This window comes from Copidosoma floridanum, unplaced genomic scaffold (assembly GCF_036245765.1).
Source record: "Copidosoma floridanum isolate Cflo_tuat_1 unplaced genomic scaffold, Cflo_Japanese_pri ptg000030l, whole genome shotgun sequence".
In the NCBI taxonomy this organism is placed as follows: Eukaryota; Metazoa; Arthropoda; class Insecta; order Hymenoptera; family Encyrtidae; genus Copidosoma; species Copidosoma floridanum.
In genome coordinates, this window is record NW_028321907.1 from 8,776,796 (window position 1) to 8,795,624 (window position 18,829).

Here is an 18,829-nt window from a genome sequence, read left to right on the forward strand (position 1 = left end):
ACTGACCTCTAATTAATTCTTACTCGAATAATCCTGGGGTATGAAGTTCTTACATCTTTAAAACTATGTAATATAAAATTTTCAGCCTCTAAGTACTATTGCATTCTCATTATTGGTTGGAACAAAATCATGTCACGATATAACACTTTTGTTATGTGGATTAGGTGTGTAAAAGTTCCATGATTTCACTATTTTTCTGATTTTAGGTTACAGCTTATTAAACAATTAATGGAAAATAACGCCATTGAAAGTATAGTAGCTCGTAAATACCTACAATTTAATTGCGTCAATACCAGCAGGGAAAAAGTAGGTAACAACGAGTAGGTGGTTGAAATGACCGCGTCCCACAAATCAGGCGAACAACAGCATCATCATCATCTTCACCATCAATGTGCCAACCTCCTGTCATGACGATTCCGAGCAGAGAAAATTCCCATGCTTTTATATGTACGTACCACCTGTTACACGATTCTCTTTCGAACAGCTACAGGTAACGTATAGCAGCCTGGCTTGTCTGTGATCCTCCCTCATTGAGTGCGCACGTGTGTACCTCCACGTGTACTCATACATCTGACGTAAGATGCAAACAGACCGACTGTACGCAGTGCTGTAAGGTTTCATTCCACTGGATCGTGGGTGCTCTGCTTCCATCCATACGTGCATGGGAATGATGCCTTGCCAACGCGACTTTTTCTGAATCCCAAGTATTGCTCTCCGTATTATTATGAACTCTGGTGTTGACGCAAAGGAGAAAAAATAACAGAGAAAGCATCGCGTGCATGATTGTTATAATGTTACATGAGTACCTAGTGTGTGGGTTTACTTGTACTTCATTTCATGGATATATTGTATACGTGTACGAACTGCAGTGATGTGGAAATATGTCATGGCAAAAATGTTTGGAAAAATGAATAGTCTGACGGAGGGGCTTCCAGTTGGAATCAGTTTTTGTTGCAATTCTCTTTTTGAGAACTTAAGAAAGTAACTACGCTGGAATTGATGGAAAAAGTTTCCTTTCTTGCCAATATAGTTTTTTCATCAGAAATGGGAAATATTCTTACTGCTATAGGAATAATAAAATCCACTCGAGGAACGAAAGAGGCATTTTTAGTCACAAAATGATTTCCTCGAATGAATAGTAAAAAACAAAGGATCAAGTATTCTTACTAAAATAAAAATACAATGTTCAAGTAGCCGGTGCAAGCGTAGCCTGGCTCTTCTAAAGCTCACGTGTATTAATATACAAACGAAAGAAAAACCCATATTCGCAAAATCTTATCAGCAATCGCTCTAAAAGTAATTGCACCCTTGTGTATACCCGCTCCTAACTGTGTACCTCTACAAGCTCGAGCCTTCATCTGCGATTATACGCGATTATACCATTGGATTGCAACGTTCAGCAAAGTACCTCGTACATCACAAGTGTTCTCGTTTCACTGGTCCGTACGGAGAAAAATCCCCAAGAAAAAATGCCCCTTGTATCACTTATGTTTTTTTTTCCAAATGATGTAAAAAAAAAAAAAAAAAAAAAGTATTAAACAAGCACTCTCGTATGAATCAACGCTGTCATTAGTTCCATAGAAATGCCCAGCAGCGGCCAGAGAAAACTCTGCGACATGCATTACACACAGAGAGATGGATAATGCTCGGGTACAATCAGTATACGCTCACACACTTCAGATGGCAAAGCGAGCATTAGCAGAATATTTTTCCACAGCCGAGAGGTAAACATGGAACACCAGCGGTCTAGAGTTGGATCGGTGCCGATTCATAAATCGGACCAGTCAGAGCGGACTGGCTGGCCGCGCGAAACGTGCCCAGCTGTGCGCGACGCGCGAGAAACCGTTACACCGTGATGCCGTACGGATTATGGTGGTACGAGGCGAATACGTTGTACAGCTATGTACAGCTGTGCAAATGAGCGCAATTATCGTGGATGAGGAGGCTTCGGAGGCAGAAAGGATCGGTTAGCCGGGGAATCCCAGATTAATGACCAGAATATAGAGACAGAGCGAGAGGGAGCACGGCAGTGTATTGGTAAAATTTTGTCTTTGACAGAGTTTGTTCACCCTGTTGTTGGAAAAACGAGACCAGGGAGTCAGTACGGCGATTGTTGCCCTTTCGATGATGACGCTTGTGTACGGCTGACCGTTCGAATGGGTCCGTCGCATTGACCCATATTCAACCCAGTCCCCTTTCACCGCGAGGCAAGTACACGCTTATCTTCCGACGATGATCTTTTCTCTCTCCCTGGAGTTGCTGACCGGTCGCTCTCGAGCTCGAGAAGAGCCGTACCAGTGAGACATCCCGTGGAGCAGCCGCTAATTGCGAGCGCTTGTAATTAATAACGCGACAATCGTTATTGAGATCGGGGAAGGCGCAGGTTCCTGCAGTCTCGCGTAAGCTTACCAAAAAGGGGGGGGGGAACGAGTCATGAGTTGCGCATCGCACGAGGACACAATGCACTTGGAGTTGCATATAAAACACACGAGTGGATTATGGGTAAGCGATGCCGTGAGACGGTGCGAGCTTCTGATGGAGCAAAGAGAGCGTATACTACATGTATGTGTGCACGATGGAAAAGTTACTGTTATTGATACTAATTGAGCTTTCAACGAGGTACTCGCGCCAAAAAGAATTTAACGACACGAAACGACTGGAGACGGGATCGAGGATTTTAATTTTCTTAGTGTCCGGTATAAATATAAAATCCTAGGTGTCGCCGATGATGAACGATCAAATGCCGGGTTCCTCGTTCCGGAGCAGCTTGGATTTTGTACTACGTGAGCCGTGAATACCAGATAACTGGGAGGGAAAAAGGAAAAATCTCGAGATCTCTGTAGATCGAATAAAAAGCGATCGTTGGAAAGCAAAACACTCGGTCGATGCCTCGAGAAAACATTGTACCGTGTACTATCTCCGTGGGCATGCCATCGTCGTTGACTTTGTCTGTAATTACAGATTCAGGGTCAGGCGGCTGTTTCGCACCTTTCTAAAAATGCCCCCGGCAGAGAGAAGTCGATGCGATGCTGGTGGTGGTGACGGCATCCCATTATGTCTACAATGTACAGACACACGGCTTCAAAGAGAGTACGTGTGACGACAATCAGAAGTCGATATTCTTCCGCACGTGTGCCGGGCTTTTAAAAGCCGTAACTCGTAAGTACGGGGTCCTATGGAGTTTGCGAAAGTAGCTCACAGAGAAACCGGTATTAAGTAGAATCGGTAACGCCTGGCGTGTGTTTTTAAACTTTTTTTCTGAGCGTATTTTTTCAGCACTAGTGTGGACACGTGAGGCTTTCGCTTAAGTGAGCTCCGAGGCTAGATTGCACTCGCTCGTTTGACACCGAAACACTTGACTGTGCAATCAGAGAAATCGGCTCGAAATGGGCGCGAGCCCGTGCCGCTGCTTTGACGATAAGCCAACTCAATTGTAAGCAATACGAATTAGTTTGCTTGGAAAATCATAGTTTGCTTTCTAATGGAGATAAGGAGAGCATTGCTGAATGTTTCCATGGGGTTTATTAGGCCAGGAAAAAGTGGGTCTTTTAAATCATTTACGATGGTATAAATTATTGAACGCCCATGTTAACCCCGAAAAACGATTTGGCTATTTGGGTCTAGCAGTGCGAGACGACCAATACACTGCACAGCCGCAATAACGGGTCAGTTGGTCTTCGCTCAGCTATGAAACTAAGCTGTCAGTGAAGATTTATGTAAATTTATCACTCTTCGTCGAGAATGAAATGGGTCACATTTTTCAGCCAAAAAATTTAGCTCTCGAGTGACTGAACAAATCATTTTTTTTTTTTTTTTTCAATGCAGATTCGTTCAGTTGAAAATGAGATGTTTGCTATTGAGAGCACATAGAAATATTTAATTTTTTTTTTCGACGCCTACATATCTCCATTCATATGACCTATAGGTCATATAAAAAATACAATTTTGGAACTTTAACGTTAATTCTGGCCCAAATAAAGTGCTCTGTCATTCACTGCATCTTGGTTGTGAACATGTTCGGCAACGTTGATAACATCAATTAACGATGGGAAATATTTAGAAGGTGGGAGTCTAAAGATAATTTTTTTTTCATTGTATATGGTACCAGGAATCATCTTCCAAAGTTTCATCAAAGCCTTGTTCTGAAACGTGTACCTCTCCTTGTCAGAGATAAAACAATACAGTCAGGGTCCGGCTGCTTTCCTGCTTTTTAACGATCTCTAAACAGAAATTTACAAGATTTCTATGAAGAACTCGAGCGGGAAAGTAGGTATTCGCCGTCGTCAGTATTGTGATCGAAAGAAATTTCCATTTCGTACGCGCACAGGGTACCATGGGTGTCATTGAAAATGCGGATCACACTTGCACTTTGGCATTGATGTATGGCAGTGGCCCCACACGATAGGTGTACGCTCATTTGGTTATTCATAACTGTTGTTTCCCTCTGCCTTTGCCAAAACGAATACGAACTTTCAACCAAATCGCTTGTACATTGTCATCGTTTCTGTTTTTTCTCTTGAAGTGCCTATATCGCGAAACTATTTTGAACATAGATCAAACGGTATAAATTAATTATTTATAAACTCGAAACGTGGTTTGAAGTAAGAAATCAGTATATTTAAACGATTTGTTTGCCAAGTATAGAGAAGCCGGTAACAATGGCCCGAAAAAAAAATTGTCTTTTGCTGATAATGGTCTTTAAAGAATTCTCAGAAAAGAGAGAGAGAGAGAGAGAGACAAGTCGTACCTGCATGTACCTATACACATAAACATATACATCCACGGTTCTACCCACGCGTTACAGTTATTTCCCTGCTCGTGAAATCCGAAAGGTTTGCTTTACTGACTCACTATCTAGTCTCCGTTGAAAGTAGCTCCCGTTTCCATACGTACACAGATAAGTAGACAGACCTTGTATTTATATCAATATATGAGCTACTCCAATACGTCACGTTTTACTTCCATATAATATTTATGCATTTAAATGGAAAATAATACAAATTTCAATAACATATATGTATGCAGTAGTGAATGTTAAACCATACTCTGCCTTAGTTTACTCGTCAACACTTGAGTCTTTTACGATTAAAGTTGAAACCAATCGAGTTTAAAAATAAACAACTAACTTTATCGATCATCCTCGTGCACACATCACATATAACACCAATAACCCTTACGCACGATTGCTTTTTCTTCATCGGAAAATTGTAGCTTTTATATATACAAAAGACGTATCGGACAAACCAATTGGATCGATCGAGCAAGTCTCGCGTAACAACCTCGACACGAGGTGTACCTTATTGTACATGTACCCCAACGTATGGACCGGAGTGGGCGTATGTTTTACATTGTAACAGGGACAGGGATCATTTCCTGCCACCCGATACCATATACTCATATACTTAGGTTGAAAGTATAAATACAAGAACCTTGAAACTAAAAATGGCGTGCACGCACGAGCCACGCGTATACGCCTGGAATGTATTATATCCTCGAGTAACAACATACCAATACAATATTTAGTCCGATGTATACCCGCGCACGGATGACATCCGATACTCGTTTTGCTGTCCGTTTACGTACATACCGTACCTACAATGCCTATGAAAAGGAAGATATTGTGTCCAAACGCACCCACGCGCTCGTGGTTTAAATAAATCCCCCGAGACTTCGTGTAGCACAACAATGTGAAAGCATTTAGGATAACCCGTTTAAGTACCCGCGGAGTATAAGTACATGTGTATACATACGTACAGCCACTGAGTGCCGGTGTGTACACAAAGTGCGTGTGAAAGGCGTAAGTGGAATGAACAATGACGCACGAAATGCCACGCCACAATAAGTAACCGCGCTAAGCCTCTACGTGAGCACCGATAGAACCGCGAGATATGACAGGCGCGGCTTACACGGCTTTTCTATCTCTTTCTCTCGGTGGTTCTTTTTTTACCTTACCTGAATACTTAGAAAAAATGACAATCAAGTCGACTGGGGGTGTCCCTTTTGTCTCGACGCAGAAGGGGGATTCATCGATCGAGGAAGAACCTTTTTCCCCCCCACCTTATCACGCGGAAAATTGCTCGGATCTTATCGAGATCGAGTCAGCGTATGTATATATAATATACACTGGAGCTATTACGTTCTACGTTGCTACCGCAAAACTGATTTTTTTTTTTTTTTTTTTTTTTTTTTTTTTTTGAGCCAAGCGCTCTGGGGATGAGCTGTATTATCTGAACGTGCAGTTGAGCGAGAAATAGATGGAGTCCTGCTTTTTATTTTTACAAACTCTCATCTCTCTACACGATGGCAACGTTTGTCGTCGCCACCACTGGAATTTGTATATGTGCACGTGCATCGCGCAACGATTACGGACCCAAGATGGATGTTCTACCGAGCGCCATTGTCTTTGGCTTGTTTCGTAAAATTTAAAAATAAACTTTCAGACGTACACGATACCCAACGCGCGTGTACCCAACACTTTGATCTTAAATCATTGTTCGATTAATCAATCCATTGTACAGTTGGGCACGCTCCAACATATGTGTATACGAGCTCGTTCTGGAACGCTGGCTTATTATTTCGTAAGTGATTTCACGCTAGATTTATTCCATTTTTTTTTTCTTCCTTTCTATTTTTTTTCTTTCTCAGCGTGCCCTACGCGCAGGTGAGCACATCTTTTCACTTCAACTCTTCGTCGCTTCCTCGTTCGTTTACAAAGCGAAAAAGTATTTTTACCCTCGCGTTATCGCTGGATTACACCCGACGAGTTCTTGCGAGTGGTAGGTCAATCGTATCAAAGACAAATGTCGCAACGATCGTTCACGTTCACTTTACGGATTATCGGTTCTTCGCTCGATCGCAATCAACGATATTCCGCCTACGATGGGTGCGTTCAACTCTAGTGGTCGATAAAAAACGTCGACAACAAGGGTATGTGTGCATGGAGTGGCTTGGAACGTAGCATTGACAGGCTGAGCTGCAAAAAGCCGGGCTGATTAGCGCAACGAAACGAACAAAAAAAAAAAAAAAAAAAAAAAATGGAAAGTTTACGAGTACTCGCATAGGGGCGTTGCATATGGAGGCTCGATTTCATTTTCCGCGGCTTCGTAGCGTGTGTACTGCGTACCACACGAGAAAGTCCACCTTGGACTCTACGACGACACTATACAGTGTCACCTTTTGCATCGGTTTCCTACACACCCTAACGGTATTTTCGTACACGTGTACGCGTGTACGTACACATACACACGTGTATACGTACGTATTAGTTGTCTTGAGTGTACCGGTACTCTTTTCTCGCTGTGTACCGATGTTGAGAAAATACACCGGTCGCTCGGTTAATTGATGCGAGAGTGCGTATAGCGCCCGCGGGACGGGGTTATATTTTCTTTTTGTTTTGTTTGGAGGATACATGTTTGAGATTGAGTGGCTGCTCGTGAACAAACACCTCTAGGACAGAGGTGTGGCCTTAAGGCTGATGGCTCATTTTTTCCCAGCATCGAATCTTGAGAGATTTGTTGCTGACGGTTTGATTGGACGACGAATGATTGCTCGTTGATGACACGTAAAACTCTTCAATCGACTCGTTATAATCTTGAAATTCCCTGAAATAGTTTATTTATACACTGAACAATCCAACGAAACGATTAATTATTCAAGACGAATATCGTTAGTCATCAGCGCTGTGGAGGTAATCGAGTGCAAAACGTACATTACTAGATCGCGTAACGGATTAACGTTCCTTTGTTACTCGGTGTCTCGAGATTGTATACAGAAGTGTACAGCTGAGTTTTCCCACGCCAAGGAACTAATAGTCGTCGTCAAGTGCCATTTAACGCTCCAATGCCTGAAAGTCGCATTATATACATATACGCAAGTGTAGTTGATGATATGTTTGCGCCTCCTACGCCCATCCTCGTTACAGTTTACGAAAATTAAGGCGATTTCTAAGCTTCACGTTGGTTACAATTAGTGTATCCTTCCTATGGTATAGTGAAGCTATTTAGGCCGGCCGAGTTTCCCTTTCTCGTGTTGGGTAAATACTGGAATTATCGAGCTGATCCTGTAAACATCTCCCTGTAAAGGGATTTACTCGACTTTGAGATATCCATCCCCACCATAGGTTGCCAATCCAATTAGTATCGAGTGGAAAGCCTACAGTACACATACTCTGCGTTCCCAAACACTTTGAGGTAGATTTATTTAAAAAGTGACCTAAACGCGATGCCGTTCGTTTATTCATAGAGGTCTAGTTCTAGAGGGAAAAGTACCGTAGCGAAACAGTGGAGATAACTTTGTTTTTGTCGCCAAGCTTAGAAACCAAATATAGTGGACTCGCAGCCATCGAGCGGATCCTTCAAATTCCCGTGCCAAAAAAGCTATCCATGGTAAAAGTAGTCGTGGACCGTGCAATCTAGCGAAGATTGGAATTCCCAGATCTTAGAGGCCAAGGTAGCCTGTGGTTGGGCCGAAACCCTTCGATGGAAGGGAATGGGAGGAGTTTAAAATTGGAGAATGGAGATGAGTGTATCTGTTGGCAGAGAATACGGTGTCCTTGAGACACTCGAGGCTCGTTTTGATTCCTGGGACTCGAAGAGGATGGTAAAACCCGCAAAAGGATACGGTGGGTGAGAGCGTGGTCTCTTCTTTGTGTCCTGTTTTCTTTATTGCTCCTCTTCGTCTCTTTCTTCTGTTGTCGCGGCGTATAATGATGAGCGTAGGCCCACGAGGAGACTGTCATTGTCATCGAGCAAATAATGCAGAGTGGGATGTAATTTTGAAACTTGCTCTTTCATCAGTGGTTTTGCAGAGTTTATATTATTATTGTCTTTCCTCTTCCACGATTGTTTATCCAGTGATGGGTAGTATTTAACAACTCGTATACGTCCACCCACGGGCTAGGGATATTACTGCTGATACATGGAAATAAACAGATGTGGAAAAACAATCACTTTACCAGTAAAAATTAAGATAGTCAGACATGGTTGAGCAGCTAAACACTACTCCAGGCATCGGTCGACACGTGTAAAAAAAAAAAAAAAAAAAAAAAAAAAAAAATAAATAAAGCAATAGGTCGTCCATTAACTAGTTGCCAATACCAATTAATACCGAATCAAATCGTACCGATCGATCTTCTGGTATCCGATTCAATGTCAACGTACCCGCGCGTTTACGTCACACGCGTCGATTCGTAATGAGTGAAAGATCGGTACGGCACTGCGTATAAACAGGCGTGCACGTGACGCAACGAGTCCAACTACGAGTAATCGATCGGTTAACGAGGCATCGGTGCGTAATATGTGGGGACGGCCTCGTCGTATAGTCGTTACGGCCGGAAGCGTTGATTCTAGGAGCATCTACCGGCACGGAAGCGCCGATTAGACAATAGCGAACGGTTTTCCGATTACGTGTCTTCGTTTGATTATTCATCTGACGTTTTTAATGCCAACGACCGCATCCATACTTGCCGTGGTGACTGTATACCATAACTTGGCTCGTCACCATATTCGCGACGAGTTCAAGCTCTGAATAAACATTAGCTGCACGAAAGGGGAGTGCGTAGCTGGCACGGATTATGGTGCGGCTCTTCGAGGAGTGGCTACACCCTTAATTTCATAAGCCGAGGTATATACTTACCGAGTTGCCGATTGTTTTTTTTGTCCTTACGGGCGTACACGAGTATTGTTATTTTCGACTCGATAAAATAAGCATTTGAATTGTCCTCGTACCAATACTTGGATGGGTTCAAATGATGCGCAAGAATTGAATTAACGAGGAAAAACTGGGTGCCCCCAGAGATGCGATCGCTCGTGAAAGTCATGCATTTGGGTTAGTTTGCGTATCGATGTTAGCGCATCATTCGTTATTGTGCTTGTGGGGATGGCTCTCCATTGTTACTCTATTACATTATTTGGAGAACAACAGAACCAGGAGTCACTGTTTTTTTTTTTTTTTTTTTTTTTTTTTTTTTTTTTTTTTTTTTTTTTTTTTTTTTGTAATGACAACAAAAGTATTACTACAATTGGGGTACGCTTGGGTATAGGTAATTTCATCTTAATTAAAATAAATTTAGCCACGCGAAGCTCAGATTCATTATTTACAAAGTGCCACGAATTCATTTTTATCTATATATATGAACGTCACGCGCCCAAACTTACGAACCCAATCCTCAATTCTAATCGTAAAATATGATCGTTGGAGCGATACCTTCATAAAAATAATCTGCAACGAAGCGCGAAAAAATCCAAACGGACAACTCACCAATCGGATTTAATAATCAAACGCTCATTAACCATAGGAAAAGACGATCGTTAAAAACCGAGTCTCCCGATGGCTGTACCATTACATCTATTAGCTACAGAAATCGATTTGTAACAATCTCGTTCCCGAGTTACTGCCCGTACCTCCATTATATTCGCCGTAACGCAAGTACAGCAAAACAGCTCCAACAGCGATGGGGGGAAAATTGACGAGCAACGCGAGGGGGGGGAGGAGATATCATGGCTGGGCTCGCGTATGATCCTAAACGAGGTGCATCGGTGACGCGAATAGATGCACGTATACACACATTTATTCGAGCGAAGGTGTGTATGGCGCAGCTGATACACGAAAGTCGATACGATCGTTGACCGGAGTGTACGCGCGAGAATCCTCCAAGCGAACTTCCGCGGCAAGCCGAGACTCCCCGCGCCTATTGGGAGAAGAGGAGCACCTGGCCGACGCCTGAGGCGATTCTTTTCTCTTACGTGTAGCTGACTCTTCTTCTTTTTTTCCTTCTATGACTTCTCGTGTATGATGGGTGTATGTGTGTGCTGCGGGTTGAGGAAAGAAGTCGCCCCATGGAGAACAGAGTTGCCTCTTGGCCGGATGCTGACGCTTTTCTATAATTGTATTGGACGTGCTCGAGTGCCCATCGGCCGGAGGTGTACCTACAAATTGTCAGATGCGTCGCAAATGTTGTAGCTGCTGTTGAAGAGGGATTTGGACGCCAAACGCAAAATCTCATCTCTTTACCTATAGTGTTTGGTGATTGAATGGAGGAGTCGCTATTCCTTTCTTCACTTCTCACTTTCAAGTGAAAGTTTGGATGAAGAAATAATTATTTTTACAAAAAGTTTCATTTGGATTCACCAATACACCCTAGCCATTTTTCCACATCAGACCAATGTACCGAAAATACAGTTAATTGTTCACTTAAAACGAAAGCCACGAAATATCAGTGCCTCCGGTTCCCCTGAAGAACTTGGCGACCGACAAGCTAATGCACTTACTGGTGTGGCGGATTGACATCCGCAAAAGTGAAGACTCACATGAGCAAGAGAAGGAAAGGATATCCCCACACGCGAGGGTAATAGACCACGGGTGTGAGACATTACCGTTTTCTAATTACCGAGCAAGCACATATACATATATATAGCGATGCTACAAGTGTCAGACGCTCGGTAAAAATGCCTTTCTCAATCGAATTAGATTAGCTCTTCAAATACCCAACTCGCATGGATTACGGTTCCTCAAGTTTTTCACAGCACAACAAAATGTAATAACCTAGCAGTGAAAAATAGAGTAAGCAAAAATGAGTCTTCCAAACTCATCGTCATTGTCTCGTCAATGTTCGAAGTTGTAGTCGATAAATAATCATCATCGACATCCAATCATCACCAGCGCGTTGGTCGCATAACTGTAAAGCCGCAGGTTCGCGTGTGCTCCACTCCGTTAATTGTGATTCCCGCGTGGTATGGGTACTGTCAGACACAGTGAAAGAGAAAAAGAACTGATTGAAGCAACTCAACCACCTATTATATACTGTTCGTATATACATGATATTGATGTCAGTGAAGAAGAAGAGAGCAGACGTGTATACGTATATACGATTGGCTCGCGCGCGTGCTATGAATCTCACTCGGCCGATCTGCGCTTTTATATACAGATTACCAATGAGTGGGCACTTTCATACGTGGGTACGTATACATGTGTGCGTTTTCCCTAGGGCAAAAGTTACCACGAGCAAAAGGCCTTAGGTTAACGGGATACGTGCAGCATATACCTGTACGCAGCGTCGAGACTGCAACGGTCGATGAAAAGGATACGAGATGTGGGCATACATGTATATTTAAATAAAGATCGAGCTTTCAAAAATAGATATGATAAGTAAGCGAGGATAAAATAAGCCAGCAAGATTTAGAATGGGAGACACGTATCATGATAGCTGTGAACTTAGATTCTGAGTTGTCTTTTTTCAATGTGGAATGCTTGAGTATTTTTTTTTTGCAGGTTAATCGAAAGGGGGGGATTAATTTTATATGACATCTGTGTAAAAATGCTCGTCACTTGTAAAGTTGCTTTAGATCTAATTAGCCATAGGTATAGAGACCCCCTATTTTCTTAAACAAACCGGGCATTGGCATGAAAATTTCTTACTTTTCCGAATCAGATTGAAGCATCACTTTGGCATTTAACCTCATATTCTGAAGTACTGAGATACATCTGTGACAAACATGCTAACAATGTGATTAATTATTTAAGCAACGATTGTGGTGATGTATTCCTTGACATTTCCCCAGTATTGCAATCAACTAACAATCTTGTCTTATCTGCTTCTCGTAGACACTGTTGAATAAACGGAGGAAAGCAACACTTTAAAGAAAATCTTTGAATAGCGTAGAAAAAAAATTTTCCATCAAAATAAAGTAAAAAAAAAAAAAAATCAGAGTCTTGTTCTTGGAAGTTTCGCGTCTGCACGCACATTCTCATCTCCATTGTTGTGGAATCACTATACCGCTACCACGCGAGCTTAATGTATTCGTAAGTTTGCCGTTTTCAAAGGGACGGACATGGGACCTTTGGAGAATTCTCGGTATGCATATACTTTACAACGCACTCTATCTTTTTGCTTCCCTGCACTACCTTTGCTGAATACGAATTCTTCGTGTCTCTTGAAACATAATTTCAATGTTTTCAAGTATAAAAATCTTATTCCACTTTGCAATGTAGTTACTGTTTCAAAGGTATAGCGTGTACATGCAGATACGTTTACTTGCGAATATTGATTCAAGGAAAAGTCATAACGTCAAGAAGTAAAAAAAAGTATATACGTATTCTCCTGTATCTTTATACATCTGTATTCCTACTATGTCAGAGCACGTTCACCTAGTCCAGGATTGAAATCCTATTTATATCTTCGGTCCTCTTGTTGCTATCTCCCTGCATGCATACGCTATCGTCTTAAACATGAAAATTATGAAAATTTTCTTCGGTATTGCAGTAGGTACAAGAAAGTAAAAACTGTCAGAGCCATCATCTTGTGCTTTACAATTAAAATGGCCAAGAGTTGCTTTTAACGTTCAACTCGTGATAACTTTTATCCTGGTTCTCTGCGATGCTCGTGACGATTTTGTTGCATGAAAAAAAAAAAAAAAAAAAAAATTATGATTACCATGCAGAATCGCACCAGCAGAGTGTTTACGGATACGCACGACTTTTTTGAGGCTAATTGTTCACATTGAGGACACGACTCGTCGTGCACTTAACAGGCTATACGTGCAGCTACGATGTTCCTTGATGAAAATTGTGATTTCGAAGGAGATGGTGCAGAGACCACTGGTCCTCCAGCTACTTTTACTTTTGCACGCAGAACAGAGTTACATAAAGTTATACGTGCTCGAGGGGGGCAGTTCTCCATGTGATCTGATGGGAATTTATTTCACTCTCTGCTCTTGTGGTAGGAAGAGAAATTTGTGTGCACCTGTAAACGTGTGTTGTTTATTATGAGGAAAATTGGCATCGCACGGAGAATCTATATTTCAGTTCGCAATGTATAGATGGAAAGGAAAATGAAGATTGGTTGGAGAAGTCAGTCCACCAGGAAATACTGCACTACTGATTAAAGATGTATGATTTTATTTATTTGAAAATTGGCGTGGGTTTTCAAGTAAATAGTGCTTTGAATGGATCATATTGACTATTGTCAATGCTTGTTTTTTTTTCTCCATTGTTTATTGATTACATGGTGTGTGTGAAATGATTGAAACTTTGATTACGTCCGTGCATGACGTGTCCTAGAGAATCCTTTATCTTTGAGATTCGTGCTGGCTATTATTTTCGTCAATTTCATTTTTTTATCTGTCAATTATTTTTTTAAAGTATTTAGAGACTTTATTTCACAAGTATCGACAAGCGTACAAAATGTCATAGTATATTTCATCATCTACGTAATCCCGACGACATACATCAGCATAAATTAAAAATCCAACCTTTCACTCAATGAAAAACCTTGAATAGTAATTTTACGATCTCTAGTTTTAATTTAAGCTTCAAGTATACTACTTGTAGTATTTGGTGATACAGGGAAAATACGTAAAAAAAAATAATAATAATAATAAATGAATAAAACTAACGGAAAAAAATTTGCTCGAGCAATAAGCATTTCAACTTGAGCATAAAATTCAAAGTCCACTGGTCAAGAGGGTCGAAAAACGAAAAATGTAATTACGAGAACAGAAACCAAACTCACCGCAACGCGCGTTGATTCTAGTTAAAAAAAAAAAAAGAAAAAAAATCCCGCCAGCAACAACCCATTAGTCGGTGTATCTACCGTTTTCTCGAAAAAAAGAGAAGGAAAAAAATATAAAAAAATTCGGCATGCCAGTGGCGTACCAGAAAAAGAGAGGGAACGACAACACCCGTTCGCTTGCGGCGCGAAACCGTTAGTCAGATTACGCGCAGCATTGCCCCGACACTACAGGGTACACACACACACACACACATACACACACGTACATTGCAATGCCATGTACTCCTTAAGAGGAGATAGATAAGACCGGAAACACATTGGCGCTTGGAATCGGCTAGCTTTTGTATACGATTCTCTCCAGCGCCGCGAGTTTTGCCGTATACAATGCGTCCAGCCGAGATGAACGAGCGTACCGACAAAAGCCCGCGACGTTTGCATAGCCATGTTTTCGGTATCATGGCACGCAGTGCATGATGTATTACATGTATGTGCTGCACAGCCGCGTCCGATTCATCTCCAAACTCGATTTTTCGCCCTGAATCGGCAATCAAAAGTACAATCCACCGCTTGCGCCGTAATCGTGTAAAAAAAAAAACAAAAAAAAAAAACAGTGTTTACAGAGAACATAATATATATTGTGTACACCTAGCATCGGTCAAGGAAGGGGGGGGATCGAGTAACCACGGACAGAGGCGATCGATCCCAAGAGATCGGCTACAGAAAGAGAGGAATAGAATATCGTCGTCGTCTTCGCTCGACCGGTTCCCCGTACACCCGTGAGCCCAAGCGCGGAAATATCCCTCCATCGAACGGTAGTTTGTTCGCTGTCCAGTCGCGCGGGTTTTTCAAGAGTCCCCCCCTCTCCCTTTGCCCCTCACCGATATTCTCTTTTTTCTTCATTTATTTCGTTTTATTCGTCATTTACACTAGTTTTCAAGGCTCTGTACATTGACGTACGATCATCGAGGCAAATACACCACCCCATCTTTATACGGTTCGTTCATCGCGATTGGCACTAGTGTACGTGGTATCCCTGAACAGTTTTTCCAATAGGAATCACAACAAGGTACAGTAAACCAAAGGTAGACTGAACCAATAACGAAAGGGATAGGTCGGCCGCGATTGTATTTAAGACCCGTGCCGCGGTTGGATATGTTGTATGCTAATCGATCGTGCGCTCCCATATGGGTGGTATACATACCTGGTGTACGTACACTTGCGTGCACCGGTGAACCGCGAGGAGGAATTTGCATTTACGTAATTCCCCCTTTCTTCTGCTCGATTATATTTTGTCCTCGCCGAGGAGTGCTGTGTAGAGCATTAACTTCTTTGGCGAGTGCGTGTGGGGGTATACCGTGCCTATGTCGACTTATATTTTAAAAAATGTGCATAGCTGCGCAAGAAAGGCCGATTCACGCAAGGGGGACGCGTTTCGGCCGTCCTGTCCCTGCGTCAGCTCGAAAGCCGGTCTGTCGCTTTGGTGTGCGTGTAACTGGCTCTCTTGGCTTTGACAACTGGAATCTGTGGGAAAGCTCGGCGCGTTTGCTGCGTTGAATCGAGCGTCGGCTATTGGAAAATCGCTCGAGTCCGTATTCGGTTTCGAAAGAAAGCTATCGTACGATTTTGAATGTATACCTAACTTTTTTTTTTTTTTTTTTTTCACAAAGCAAACACGGAAGAAATTAATGTTGTTTGAATCTGAGCCTCTATCGTTCAATAGGCCTTTTGACTTTGTTTCTCTCAAGACCTGTACAGTTATCGTAATAAAGAAGATACGGAATCATACTTGGGTGCTCCTCAGAGCGGAATTTCAAAATTCCTCTCGAGTATACCACGCACGAGAGCTAATGAGTCTGATGCTTCCATGAAACTAGTCCTCGAAAAACCAACCACTAATTATCCTCCGAGCAAACCTCTCCCGCTGCGATTATTGATCCCAGTACTATGTGGAACCCCGGGAAAAGTGCCATTATTGTTCCAGAAGCCGCGTTCATTGTCGACTCAAGTGACAATTACGTGCACGACGAGAGACAGCAGAGTATACGAGAGTACACTCGAATGAAATTCACACCCGCGCGAGTGAGTTCAAAGAAACACCAGGATCACTCGTGTGCTTCCTGCAGTTTGCACCTGCGCGACGTGTAATACCCACTTTCTCGAAAAACTCGGCAGAATAAGCAGCACGAAGGAGGAAGAAAAAAAAAAGGGTCTTCGTCGCGTGTTCGTTCGAACAAACATCAACAATTCAAACAACGCACACAAACATGAGGATATATATGCATACATTCACACGGACACGGAGGGCCGACCTATTCTCTCTCCGCACCTCACCCTATTTCCACATTCCTTGCCCCCTTTCGTCTCACAAACCCAGACGGTGCGTCTGTACAATCGTCCGTTCTCGAAGGCAGGACGCAGCCCGTGACTCTAGAAAAAATTTAAAAAAGAATAAAAAAACGTGTCCTACTCTCTTCTCTGATCCTCATATCACGGAGTTTGGAGTAGAGCTGATCCTGCACACGCGAAAAGCCGCATCGTGAGATGTACACACACACGCGCTCTTTCAAGATCCGCGCTCACGCCCTCGAACGCATTTAATATTCCCCTCTGCCGATCTGTAAAATTTCGTTTCACCTTTCGCATTTTCGTTACCTCCTATACATTTTTGTTTGTCATTAGAGTTCTTACGGACCCAAGCGATGGTGCACGCGTATGGTCAAAGGTATCCTCTAGTTGGGTTCAGGTACCGATCTCCATGGTAAATCGAAGGTGTGGCTTCTTTCATTGACTCCGGCTTACTTATCTCTGGCTGACGGGGCATTGCACGAATGTCGAGAAACTTAATGCTTTGATCGAGGCCGATTTTGCACCGTCGCAGTTTCCAGGCCATTTACATCCACAGATGTACCATATGATTCTAATGTGCATTGGGAAAAACGTCATTTCAAGCAGCAAAACGACCGATTTCCATCCCTAGATATATTAGAAAGTCACATCGCACGTATAATGACCGATTTTCTGCCGATCTCCGTATTCCATGCAATCTCTCATCAATGGATATACGATGCAAGAGTCATTTTGGACGTGGTTAACCATATATCATGACCAAGGGGTTTAATTGTGGGCAAAATCTTGTTTAGTCGGCTTATTTTTACTAAAATGCTGTGTACGCAAAAAACCACGGGTAGAAACATACGGTCACTAGTTACATTCATCCCAGACATTGTGGATAGCTTAAATCCCTTACGCGTCGAGGGTTCATTACAGAAGGATGACCTCCCTGTGGATGCAAAAAACAGTCTCACCCACACTGCTGTACGCATATGGATACCTTTCATGGGCTCTGGTAAGGGAAATACGCTTACGATGTACACCAGACAGGTATTAAAAAGACGTGTGCAAGAAATAAACGTGCGTGCGTGCATGCGTAGGTTGCGCGGATTGTATATAAGTATAGTGTTCAGTTCCTCATGTGCGAGCACGAGTTCAAGGAACCCTTTTTTTCTCTCCTTATGTGTTAGCTGAGCGGTACAGAAGAGTGGCAGTGACTACTCTTTCTCTCCCCGTGCTCTGCCATTAAGTGTTTTGCGCGCGTAATGTATGAACGAGTGTGCTTACATTACACGCTTTGAGGGGAAAAAAAAAAAAAAAGATTTGTACTTATGCAACTGGGTAAAGTGGGGAAGAAAAGATACATCTAGTACTGTAACATTGTCCGAGACTCACTCGTTTGATCGTCCCTGTCGTTTTGGTACAGCACCCACGTCTATGCGCTATACGCTGGTCGAGGGTCCGCGCGTCGACACATGGAAGCACTCGCTCGTACCAGCCGATCTCTCGGTCCACCTCTTCTCTCTTGCTTCTCTTCCTCTCTGCTCTGAAGCCGCTTATTTTTTCTTCTTCTTCTTCCTAACACCCTTTCCTCGAAACAATAACTTTCTCTCCTTCTTTTTTTTTTTTTTTTTTTCTACCTGCCGAACGATCCACTTGTTGCGTGTCTACTGCTTCTACAACAACCACCACAAAATATTCTTCTTCTCCACGCTGTCTTTTTACTATCGAGTATCCGGCTTAAACTGCGGAGTTGAGATGAATTTCTTTTCTTTCTCTTTTTTTTTCTTTCAAAAACACGAAAAACAAAATCGTAAACGAGCGAGCGGATGATACATCGGACAATAAAAAATAAAAACAAAAAAAAAAGGCTATACTTTGACAACTGTTATCACGATGATTTTCTTTTTTTTTTTTTTTTTTTGTGTGTGCTTAGCATAAAAATCTGCCGGATGGGTCACGGAGCACCTTCCCTCCGGCCCGCCGCGTTAT

At 42.5% G+C, this 18,829-nt stretch overlaps 1 protein-coding gene across 1 annotated transcript in view; it reads right to left on the reverse strand.

Annotated features, from left to right (window-relative positions):
* The window catches only part of uif (sushi, von Willebrand factor type A, EGF and pentraxin domain-containing protein uif), a 49,476-nt gene extending 31,154 nt beyond the window's left edge, over nucleotides 1-18,322 (reverse strand). Inside the window, exon 1 of the mRNA XM_089596474.1 lies at nucleotides 18,233-18,322. The gene's annotated coding sequence lies outside the window, so the exon portion shown is untranslated. The remainder of the gene's footprint in view (nucleotides 1-18,232) is intronic.
* Between the last annotated feature and the right edge of the window lie 507 nt (nucleotides 18,323-18,829).